This window comes from Cupressus sempervirens, chromosome 6, assembly GCF_028749045.1.
Source record: "Cupressus sempervirens isolate cs-2001-9-10 chromosome 6, ASM2874904v1, whole genome shotgun sequence".
Lineage (NCBI taxonomy): Eukaryota > Viridiplantae > Streptophyta > Pinopsida > Cupressales > Cupressaceae > Cupressus > Cupressus sempervirens.
In genome coordinates this window covers 48050318-48061577 of record NC_143123.1, presented here as the reverse complement: position 1 = coordinate 48061577, position 11260 = coordinate 48050318, and the positions used below count along the sequence as shown (strand labels likewise).

Here is an 11260-nt window from a genome sequence, read left to right as displayed (position 1 = left end):
CCAACCGAGATTGATCGACCCAAGACCAATGCATCACATGAAGAAACTACATTCCCAAGCGCCATAACAATTGCAATGCACTCTTAGTCTACCTCTTCATTTGCATATATCACAAGTAGTGGTGTCCTTGGAGAGTAACTAATCATCCCATGATGTGAAATGGTATCACCCTCAAGTTTGCAATCATGTTTCAACCTGTGGCCTAAGTCATCAATCCAAGCTAATACCATGTATTCTCTTTTAAGTGCAATGCTAGAACCAAGTGATATTCCACCTATCTCATATAATGGTATGACTACTCAACTTCCATCTCATATAAGTCTTCTGCCTCATCATTAAATCTGCCTTTGAATCATTAGCAAATATAACTTACTTTAAACTTATATTTTAATCCTTGTAAACCAAACTCAATCTTTTCATAACATCACTATCAAATCACTATCTTTTATAATGTTGATTAGTCATGCAACAAATCTTCAGAGAAATTGGAAGATTTAAAGAACTGTATATTCCATAAACTTGATTGTAGAATTATCAAATTGTTTCATAAAACATAACAGAGAAAGAATTACTGTGACTGATACCACCGATGTCATTGGACCTGTATATTGTTGTTAACTGTGCTAAAGGCTGTGAAAACCTATGATCATTTCCTACTTCAATTCAATCATTCCAGTGACATAATAACATTGGTGTATTTTTCTTTTGAAACTTCTTTTTTTTTTCGATCTTACACCTGACACATATGCATTGTATTTCACAAACACTCTTTAGAATTTTGATCTTCTATATTTCACACACAACACTGTGTAACAAGTTCACTCAGAAATCTACATTCATGTGGCTGCAATTTTTAGTCTTTTTGAACACTGAACTGATATTTCTCAAATTTTCATCTCACATACTCAAATCATAAAAATGTAAATTTATATCATATGAGACACATGCATCACCTTCAAATTTGATTTGAAATTTATAATATTAGTTGTCTGTTTTGAACCGCACATAGTTATAATTGCTCTGGCTTCTCCAAACAATAAGTTCATAAGGATTAAATTTGAAAGGTAAAGCTTTTTATTCTATGTATATAAATTCTCGTGTATTTGGACTTCTGTTATTTTGTTAATTACTATGTAGTTTATCTTACATGTAATTGCCTCACTACATATGTCACATTTATGATCATTGGATTTATAGCCTATAATCTCACATGGATAATATTTGAAAGGTAAAGCTTGTGTTTTTTTCTCTATATATATTCTTGTATGTTTCATAATTATGATAATTACTATGGTGTTTCATATTTTTAGGTCACTAAAATGCAGCAACCGATAAAAAAATTTGAGGGGAGCAGCTCTAGGGAGGATGAGAGCTCAGAAGAAAGCGACAAAGAGCCAAAGGCCAAGAAAGACATAAAGGTAAAAGAACATGCCTTCCTTTACCTGTGATCATTTACATCTATGTTGATTTTTGAAGAGATTCTTCATATTATGAACAAGGTTAGAATTTAAAGCCTCTGTTTATTTTCTTGTAAATTTTATTGAATTATGTTATAAATTTCATCAAAATTAGAGTAAGTTGTTTGAGTGCTCCAATATGTTTTATCTTATACATTTCTAGAAGAAAATATTACTTAGTTATTCCTTTTGATTCAGCTTAGATATAATTTTGATCTTGTTGCTTATCAATGGTTGCAATGGTTGTATGTGAGATATGTCTTTCCATGTTTGAGATATATTCTTGGATATAGTTGTATTTTTTGCCATTCTTGAAACTTGCCACAGTAAAATGCTTTTCCCATTTTTAATGGTTTTTTTTTTTACCATTGCATGCCTAGTCAGTAATGATCTTTCCTTAATTGTATTTTCGCAGTAAGTGTTGGGAACAATTATGAAGTTGGAAATATGATTGCAGAGGCCTTGAGTAAAGTTGGTAGGAAGGGTATAGTAACCCTTAAAGAAGGAAAAAGTGCAGAAAATAATTTATATGTTATAGAGGGAATGCAATTCGATCGTGGATATATTTCCCCATATTTTGTGACAGACAGTGCGAAGATGACAGTAGAGTATGAGAATTGTAAGGTAACTAATATATGGATCGAAATCATTTTTTCCATTTTTAGCCTATTTTGAAAATGAGCACTTATCATTTAGCTATTGTAAGAGAGTGGTTGGACATGTATTAGGAATCATGCAACTTTATGTAGAAATGAATTTATTTTGCTTTACAACCTGCAACTATTGTTGGTTGATAAGAAAATAACAAACGCAAGAGATATGATTAGCATATTGGAAGATGCAATTTGTGGTGGTTATCCTATCTTAATAATTGTTGAATACATTGAGCAAGAAGCCTTGTCTACCCTTGTCATCAACAGGCTTCGAGGCACACTAAAGAGTGCTGCTTTAAAAGCTCCTGGATTTGGAGAAAGGAAAAGTCAGTATTTGGATGACATTGTCATGTTGACTGGAGGTATTATTTAGTAGTATGATTATGAAGTGAACCCTAGATTTTTGTCTCTTAATCATTTATCATGGCAAATTTCTATCCAATGTTAATTATGTTGGTCAGTTTGTCATAGGGGGCCATAATGAAGTGGCCTTTTTAATATTTTAAACATAAGTTTAAATTGAGTGCAAAAACTAAGTTGTCAGCTTAGGATTATGGCATTTCATAGTTCATTCTCCTAATATGTTATTTAGTAATATAGACAACTATAAACATATGAACCATGTGTTCTAATGTAGGCACTGTCATTAGAAATGAAGTGGGGTTGGCCATTGAAACTGTTGGGAATGAGGTTCTAGGAACTGCTACCAAGATAGTGCTGACAAAAGATTCAACAACAATAGTTAGTGATGGAAAAACTCAAGAGGCTATTGAGAGAAGAGTTAATCAAATTAGGAGCATGATTGAGGTATGCCTTCTTGTCTATGTGTGTGCGTGTGTGTTCTTCAGGTCTTAACATGGACTATCAGTCTTATGCTTTGTAATTAGAACACTTTAGTTTTATTCTTTATGTTATTTCTCCTTTATCTACACCTAGTATCTCATCATGGTTAACACTGTCTTTTTTTGAGCATATCAATATATTGGCGAATAATAACTCATTAGAGAACTGTGTTATTGCCAACCTAGCTTGTAGAATGTATTTGCCAATTGAATATTTTCTTTATTTCCAAGTTTTTGAACAAGATTATGAGAAAGAAAAATTTAATGAAAGGATTGCTAAACTATTTGGGGGAGTTGCAGTTATACAGGTGAAGTTATTGAAATGTGTCTAGTCTTCTGTAGTGTTTCATTGTTAAATACTTCTTTGAGCAATAGATAAATTTTGTCAATGTATATCATTCATTAAGATAGGCTTTATTGTGCCTATATCATTTTGATAATAAATAAGCATGAGCCAAGTTAGGTGATGGATGATAAGAAGTATGATTGATAGGTAGGAGCACAAACAGAGACAAAGTTGAAGGAAAAGAAGTTAAGAGTGGAGGATGCTTTCAATGCTACAAAGGTATGGCAGTCTTCTCTGTAAATAACTTTGTCATTTGATACAAATGCGTAAAACTCCCATGCCAATTCCTATGCTAGCAAAAATTAACTATTAAGCCATTTGTGTATGGAATGACAAAGTCTTTTGTATATTATTCTCAAATGGTGTAAAGAGGACTAATTCTTTTTTCTACTATCCTTTGATCCTCCCTGATAGAATGAAAAATTAATTGAAGTTATATTAATTGTATTGGAGCAATTCACTAATTAATTTCTATAAATAGGCAGCTGTTGAAGAGGGCATTGTTGTTGGCAGAGGGTGTGCTCTTTTGAGGCTTGTTGCAAAGGTTGATGCCATTAGAGATACACTTGAAAATGAGGAACAAAAGGTAGCTTAATTTTGTGTTTGCTACACAAGCAAGTATGGTTGGCATGGAAGTGGCTTTATAATCCTTAATGGATATGTAGATAATGCTTTGTCATATAAGACTTAGCTTTGCAATGTGTTTGTAACATTTGGCTCTGAAATTTGCTAGTTCTTTGGTGTCTGTTGATTGGTGCAGGTATTGTTAAATGAGCTTTGAGTTTCCTGGTGAAACTAATTGCAAAGAATGCAGGAGTAAATGGAAGTGTTGTGGTTGAAAAGGTTATTACAACTCCTGAGAAATTGTTGAATAGAATCAAGTATATTTAAACTCAATTCTTTCACAACTATTCAATAGAATCTCATTGATTTAAGCTCTTTTTCCTAGGTATGTCCTATTAAATTTCATTGGACATCAGCATAAATGCATACATCTCTTTCTAGTCCTTATGAAGCCTGTTGAATTTAAGTAAATTGACATTGTGCCTGGGTGTTTAATCTTATTCAATTTCACTGGATGTCATACTAGATGTGAATAGCTGTTTCTCGCCTTCATGGTAGTAAAATGACAGCCCTATTCCCGTCTTTTTATAGGTCCTTTCCAATGATAATCCCAATTATGGATACAATGTTGCTACAGGTGGTTATGAAGATTTGATGGCTGCAGGAATTATTGATACAACTAAGGTAAGATGGTATATTCATTTGATGTAATTTTATTTTATTTTTTAAATTTCCTAATTGGTGAAATGAATGCAAATTAGTGTCATTTAAGTCCTTGCAAATAGCTTTATCAGGATGTTCACTGACTGTGTATTTGCATAGTGCCCTTGTTCTAAAGAAAGAAGGAAAATGCAAGCCTAAGTTGGATGTGATGCTAATTGTCTTAGGCCCTCTACCCTTTATGAATTATGATGTGTATTGTATGTAGGTAGGGATTATACTGTATAATATTGAAATTGAATGAATACCAATATCTATCATAATATGACAGGCAACTAGTTGCTTGCAAATTTTTAGGAAGCTCACCAAGATAAATTGGTCATTGCAGTTAGAAAAACATAGCTACTGCAATGTTATTTTGGTTGACAATAGGGTTATTTACCATGCATGTTAGTTTACAAGTCTATAAAGAATGCACCATCTTAGTGGTTTTTGTTTTCTTTGAAATATCCCTTATCAAAATTTAACCCAAACTTAACACAAATTGACACAATTAATAGGAAAATCAAATAGTGTCCAATATGTCTTCCCAGAATTTGTTTTACAAGAAGATAATCCAATGGTAATAACATAAAAATAGTTCTTCTCTAACATCTACTTCAGTTTTAGGAATCTATGCATGACATGAATATCGAATAGTATTTTGAAATCAATACTTCTAGGTCTCATTATTTAGACGTCAGCAAAAAAAGTCTCAATTCCATTTGAGCATCAAAACCCTTGAATTTGTTCTTTGGAAAAAGAAAGATTCCTAAGAAATAGATTTTCATGTGCAATCATGTTATGGAATGAACTTTTAATAATTGAACATGCATAGCCATATCTGATTTCTAAAACCTTAATCTCTTCCAAGTTATATGCAAGTTCCCCAGCTTCATACTCTGAAGCAAGTGTCAGATAGAGCCGGTAGGAGGAAAGGATGTATAATCCATTACATTTAAAATTTCACCCTCTTTCTTGGGTCATATATTATATATTCATGGGTCAATGAGTTTGACTCAAAAAATGTACAATTGAATCCTGATAGCAATATCACAATTTGACTTGCTGTGGAAAATATCTTAGGCTTATCTATTGATGAGCTCAAGGGGCTTTCTAATGAATGGTTCATAAGGTACACCACTTGTTGTAGGTTTTGCAAATGGTATTGCAAGTAGAGTGGTTTAAACCATGGAGGAAACTCCATAGTTAAGCTTCCTTGAGTTGGAGTAGTACTAGAACGGGTGAGCCTTTGAGGAAGTCGTTGTGCTTCACCTTTGTGAGCACTACCTATATGAAATGAGTGCTAAGTGTTCCATTCATTCTCATGAGAACTGATTTTGTGTGAACTACTATGTATGAGTCATGGTTCAATGAGTTTGACTCAAAAACTGCACTGTTGAATCTTGATAGCAATATCAGAATTTGACTTGATGTGGAAAATATCTCCTACTTATCAATGATTTATGTGTCTTAAGTTTTAACATATTACTTCAATAATAAATACACCTTTAAATTTTTGAGTTCAGACAATTCTGCTTTTCAACATTTTGTGGTTTTGGCCTAATATAAGACAATTATTGAAAATAGTAAGGTTTTTATATTTCCAATTATTTATTATAAAACCACTTCCCAATTGAGGACTGGCTTGTCATTTTGATGGTGCCCTTATCACTGATTTTAATTTGAAAAGTCATTTTTGAGATTATTGTTCTTAAGTCTGGAAGTTTTTCTTTGATGATAATTATGCCTTTAGTGCGTAGAACTATCTCTATTTTGCAACTTGTGATTTTGTTAAGATATGAAGCAATAATTACATATGGTTATTGTTTTTAGTTTCAGTGGTTTATCATAAACCAAGTATTAGTTAAAGCTTGGATTGTTATTACTATAATTACTTTGTTGTTAATTGGTTCGAATAGTCACGTTTGAGTTTTTGTTATTAGATTTTTTTGTGGATGGTAAAAAAGAGAACTGATGGAAAGAAAATGATGTCATATAAGAGAAAATAGTCTGCTTGAAATGATTTAACTTGTCACCAGTATAGATGTCAATATCCAGTGTTCAGATCCATAGAAAAACCACCACCTTTAGTTTTTTTTTAGATGGTCTATTTTAAAAATCTAATCCTTGTATTTAAATTCAAAAACTAGCTATAGTGGCTGAAATATTTTCCTTTTTCATGTCATCAAACAAGTTTGTATTCCTACTTGAAATGATATATTTACTTCCCTTTTAGTATTGATCATGTGGAGTTTTTTATATAGCATCTACACTGGGCATCAAAGAAGCAATTCCAACATATCTGGATGATAGTCTCACCTTAGATGATTTGCTTATAGGAGTAAGCTTCGCTTCAACTGGCTCTACCTATGATAATTTTACTACAAAGAGCAGGGTAGGCATAAATAAGTCTTTTTAAAGCATTTCCATTTAAGCATTAAAATGGTTACATTACCAGTGCATGTAATGTGGGTAATTTGTTGTTTGGGTTGAGAGCTTTTATATTTTATGGGGGTTGTGTAGAATGTGATAGCATTTGTTAGATTGTGGTGACTGATCAGGAAAGTACTGTACATACTTCATAAATTCTTTGGGGTTTGGGGCATTGCCCTAAAAAAAATTTTGGGGCCATAGCCAACGTTGTAGCTGACATATGGCCGACACGTTGTAACCCTAAAATGGCATAAAATACTTGTATAAAAGGGTTTAGGGTTAGGTATTTTCATTATGTTGTGATGTGAAATTGCTTCTTGCGGCGGTATTGAGTTGTAAGGGATTACAGATTGTAATCAGGTTGTAATCACTAGATTGTAATAATATTGGACTTGCAGTTTGGTGGACGTAGCCCAGGGATTGGGTGAACCACGTTAAATCTTGGTGCCTTGTGTTCATTTTTGTGTGATCTATTATTTTCTATTATTGGTTATATTTGCATGTAGTTTTTATTTATGTTTGTGGTTTTTTCCTAATAGCATTGTGGAAGCAAGTGCAGTATTTCAGGGAATATACATCTCGAATAAAAATCATTGTTGGGGCAGAGCGTGCTTCAAGTATTGTAAGCAATGCACTTTACTACTTGGCTATAGGGAATATTGATTGGGTTGTTAGTTATTTCTTCAATATAGGAAATGTTAACAGTAATTGTGCTAGGATCTGTACAATGCTGGAGCTAGAAAGTTCATAGTAGCAGGGCTATCCATCTTGGGATGTTCACCTTCAGAAAGAACATTTCTTGTTGTGGCAGGGAGGCCATGCAATGTAAGAATAAATGATGTATCACCCTATTTCAATAGAAACTGGGCACCTGCTCTCTCCAACTTGGAGAGCTCACTGCCAGGATCAACTATTGTTTACTTAGACATCTATGACATTGTGGTGGATGTTGTTGCTTATCCCTTCAGATATGGTAAGTTCGAATGACATTGTAATTTGATTTTTAAATTCAATTGTGTAAACATTTTTAGCATCATCATTTTGGATCAAATGAATTTGTTGTAAGCATAATCTTGTAGCTACATCAACATTAATCTATTTGAAAAGTAATTTTTTTGTTTTTCAATTTGGTTGTGTATGGTATTTTTAGGATCAATGTTTCAAATCACACTACAAGATCCATCATCAGGAGACAAGAATGCAAGAGTGAAGTGTAACATATGATTTGGTGCAGGATGTGGAAGTGTTGGTGGTCCCATTGGGGGGCATTTACCACATCAAGGTTCATGTCAACCAATTGGAGGTATGGGATCTGATTTTAACTTTGCTAGTCTTGAAAATCCAGCAAGCCAAACTTTAGTTGGAGGTCCACTGTCTCAAACTAGCTTATTGACTCATGTAATCATGTATATTTGTTGGCTTTTGTTTGATAGGTAGGAAATACTAATAGTTGTAGAAAGCTATGGGAAATGATTTTTGAACATTTGACTAAAGTTTGTATTAATGTGTTATGGTAGTTGCCTAATCAAGGATAGAGTCAAAGCCTATAGAATGGGAAATTAAAGCATATTATGGGATGTGGACATCAATATCAAGGGAAATATTCTTTGGTTGTAGGCATCTAATGTTTATGGCAGTGAAATTGGAAATTCTATAGGCAGTTGCATGATAGGTTTCCAATCTTTTGCATGATTGCTCTATTTTGTTATCCCCACTTTCTTCAGATTGAAATGCTTGTTTAATAGGTAATTGAATTATGGTATATGTCCTAGTGCAAAGTGTGTTTTATTCATGTTGTCTTTGATTTTGATTAACTTTTCATGCTAAAGTGTCAGATGGTGGATTTTCTTACGTAGTTACCAAATTTGGTTAGTTTTAAATCAAATTCAACTTGATCCAGATTTTTTATACCAAGAAAATTTGTCTAATTCATCCTTGGCTTTTCAATTCCTATACAAATTTTAGATAATTCTTTCTTGGGTTCTGGATTTCCAATTTTTATGGATCTCCTGAACAAATCAATTTTTTGGACCAGGTAATTTTGGTTTTTGAACATTGAATTGATCAAACCTGGTGGTTTTGAACCTTTAATTTTTTTAACGTGGTACCTATGTTTTGTGAATTTTGATCTAAGTAATGTGGTATAGCTTTGTACCTACCCTGGCTTTTACACTTTCAAGAAAGAATTCAATGGTTTACTTATAAGTGATTTATGCCTTGGGTACCCGGAGGTTCTTGTAGAAAGTCTAATTTTTTTGGGCTTACGATGCTACTTGATATATATCATGATTATTCATGGTTCCATTGTCAGTTCCTTTATGTACTTTGATATTTGCAACTCTTTGATCAGGGCCTGCAATATTGGCTTGCCATTAGATGACATTTCATGGAGGCAGTCAATAAAATAGTTGAAACGCCTTACCTATGATTCCACATTTTGCATGCATGTCTACTAGGGCAGTTGCAACTTAAACAAATTTATTCTCTCAATATATCTATTTTGTGCATATCCAACAACCATGGCTTTTGATGACCACATTATGTTTAGGCATCCTATCGAACAGTTCACATGACTTATCTATGCTTCCATTTTGCAAGCATGTCTCCCAAGGCAAATGCTACTACTTCATCTACACCATCTAACAAAATCCTTTATGCTTTGATGGATGCCTGTAGCTTATCCCAAAGCTCTCATCCAGTAGTTACGAGATGATCAATCAAGAGGAAACAGTTGAGAGCTTAGAGTGACATAATTTTTAGATGATCATATGAAATGAAATGGGCGTGCGAGTAGAAAGAAACTAGAAAGACATTGTGTACAGATGAAGGCATGAAATGGATGGTTTTGGAGCACTCAACACAGACACTCAACATTCAATACATATCATCATTCAAGATCAAATGGGTGTGTGGGATTATACACATAGTGATTAATAAAGGAGGGAATTGAACCCTCCCTTAGGCTCACACTTGTTGAGGTCCACTTCAAAAATGGCCCTTCCTATGAAATTGCTATCTAAAACCTTTCTAATGAGATAATGTGTTATGAGCTCTTCATTAGTGGGATGGAATGTGAATCCAAGAGGCAGTTGTGCATCACCCATATCATGACTATAACTAAAGTTAAGAGCTTCTATTATTGAATTCTCTTTCCTATTTCCCATAGCAAAGGAAATGAATATGGGTGATAGGGAAGATAATTCAATAATAGAGGCTCTTAACTTTAGTTACAGTCATGATATGGGTGATACACAACTACCTCCTGGATTTACGTTCCATCCCACTGATGAAGAACTCATAACACATTATCTCATTAGAAAGGTTTTAGACAACAATTTCATAGGAAGGGCCATTTTTGAAATGGACCTCAACAAGTGTGAGCCTCAAAAAAAATTTGACCAAGCATTGGTCGAAATTTTGACCAATGCTTGGTAGTTTTCTACCAAGTACTGGTCGAAAATTTGACCAATGCTTGGCAGTTTTCTACCATGCATTGGTCAAAATTTTGACCAATGCCTAGTAGTTTTCAACCAAGCATTGGTCAAAATTTTGACCAATTCTATGCAGTTTTCTACCAGCATTGGTTGAAATTTTGACCAATGCTTGGCAAAACTTTTGCCAACAATTTTGAAAGTTTTTGACCAATGTATTGGTCGAAATTTGGTCAAAAATTGGGTCGAAATTTCAATGAATAATGGTCAAAAATGACCTCAAATGTACTAGTGTATGGTATGCCTTGATCTTCCATATTTTGGTCATACTTGAATCGCTATCATTGACTACATGTGTTGTTTGTGGTATGATCTATTTTTGAGGCTTTAATACATATGTGTCATTTTCAGGTTATGTTTATGCGTTGCACAATGGGGGCAATGGGTTAGTACACTTTCTACCAAAGATCTCTAAAAAGACTTTGGGTGTACCCAAACCTCTTCAGGGTGTATACGACATTTGTTCTATCATGACTATGCAAACTACACCTATTGTTCTAAAGTCTCTAAGTCCACGCAAAGGAACCTTGTCATTTATGCTTCTATAGCATATAATGCATAAACTCTTTTGCAAAATCAAGCTAAGGTGTGCTCTTTCATATAAACACAATTGAATCCCTTGGTATCATGTAGTTAGGGTTCATGTAGCATAGGGTTTCATTGAGCCCTGTTTGAGACAAAGGTTCTGTTTATTTCCCGTCTCCTATGCTATGCTACTTGGTTCTTACAAGTGAGGAGTTTTGACACGTCCATTCATTAGGTTCATATTTAC

General features: G+C 33.6%; 2 pseudogenes; both read left to right on the top strand.

The window, feature by feature from the left end:
- Positions 1–228: 228 nt before the first annotated feature.
- On the top strand, positions 229–4826 carry LOC149551064 (ruBisCO large subunit-binding protein subunit beta, chloroplastic-like; annotated as a pseudogene).
- A 613-nt stretch (positions 4827–5439) lies between these two features.
- Positions 5440–7984, top strand: LOC149551063 (GDSL esterase/lipase EXL3-like; annotated as a pseudogene).
- The last annotated feature ends 3276 nt before the right edge of the window (positions 7985–11260 follow it).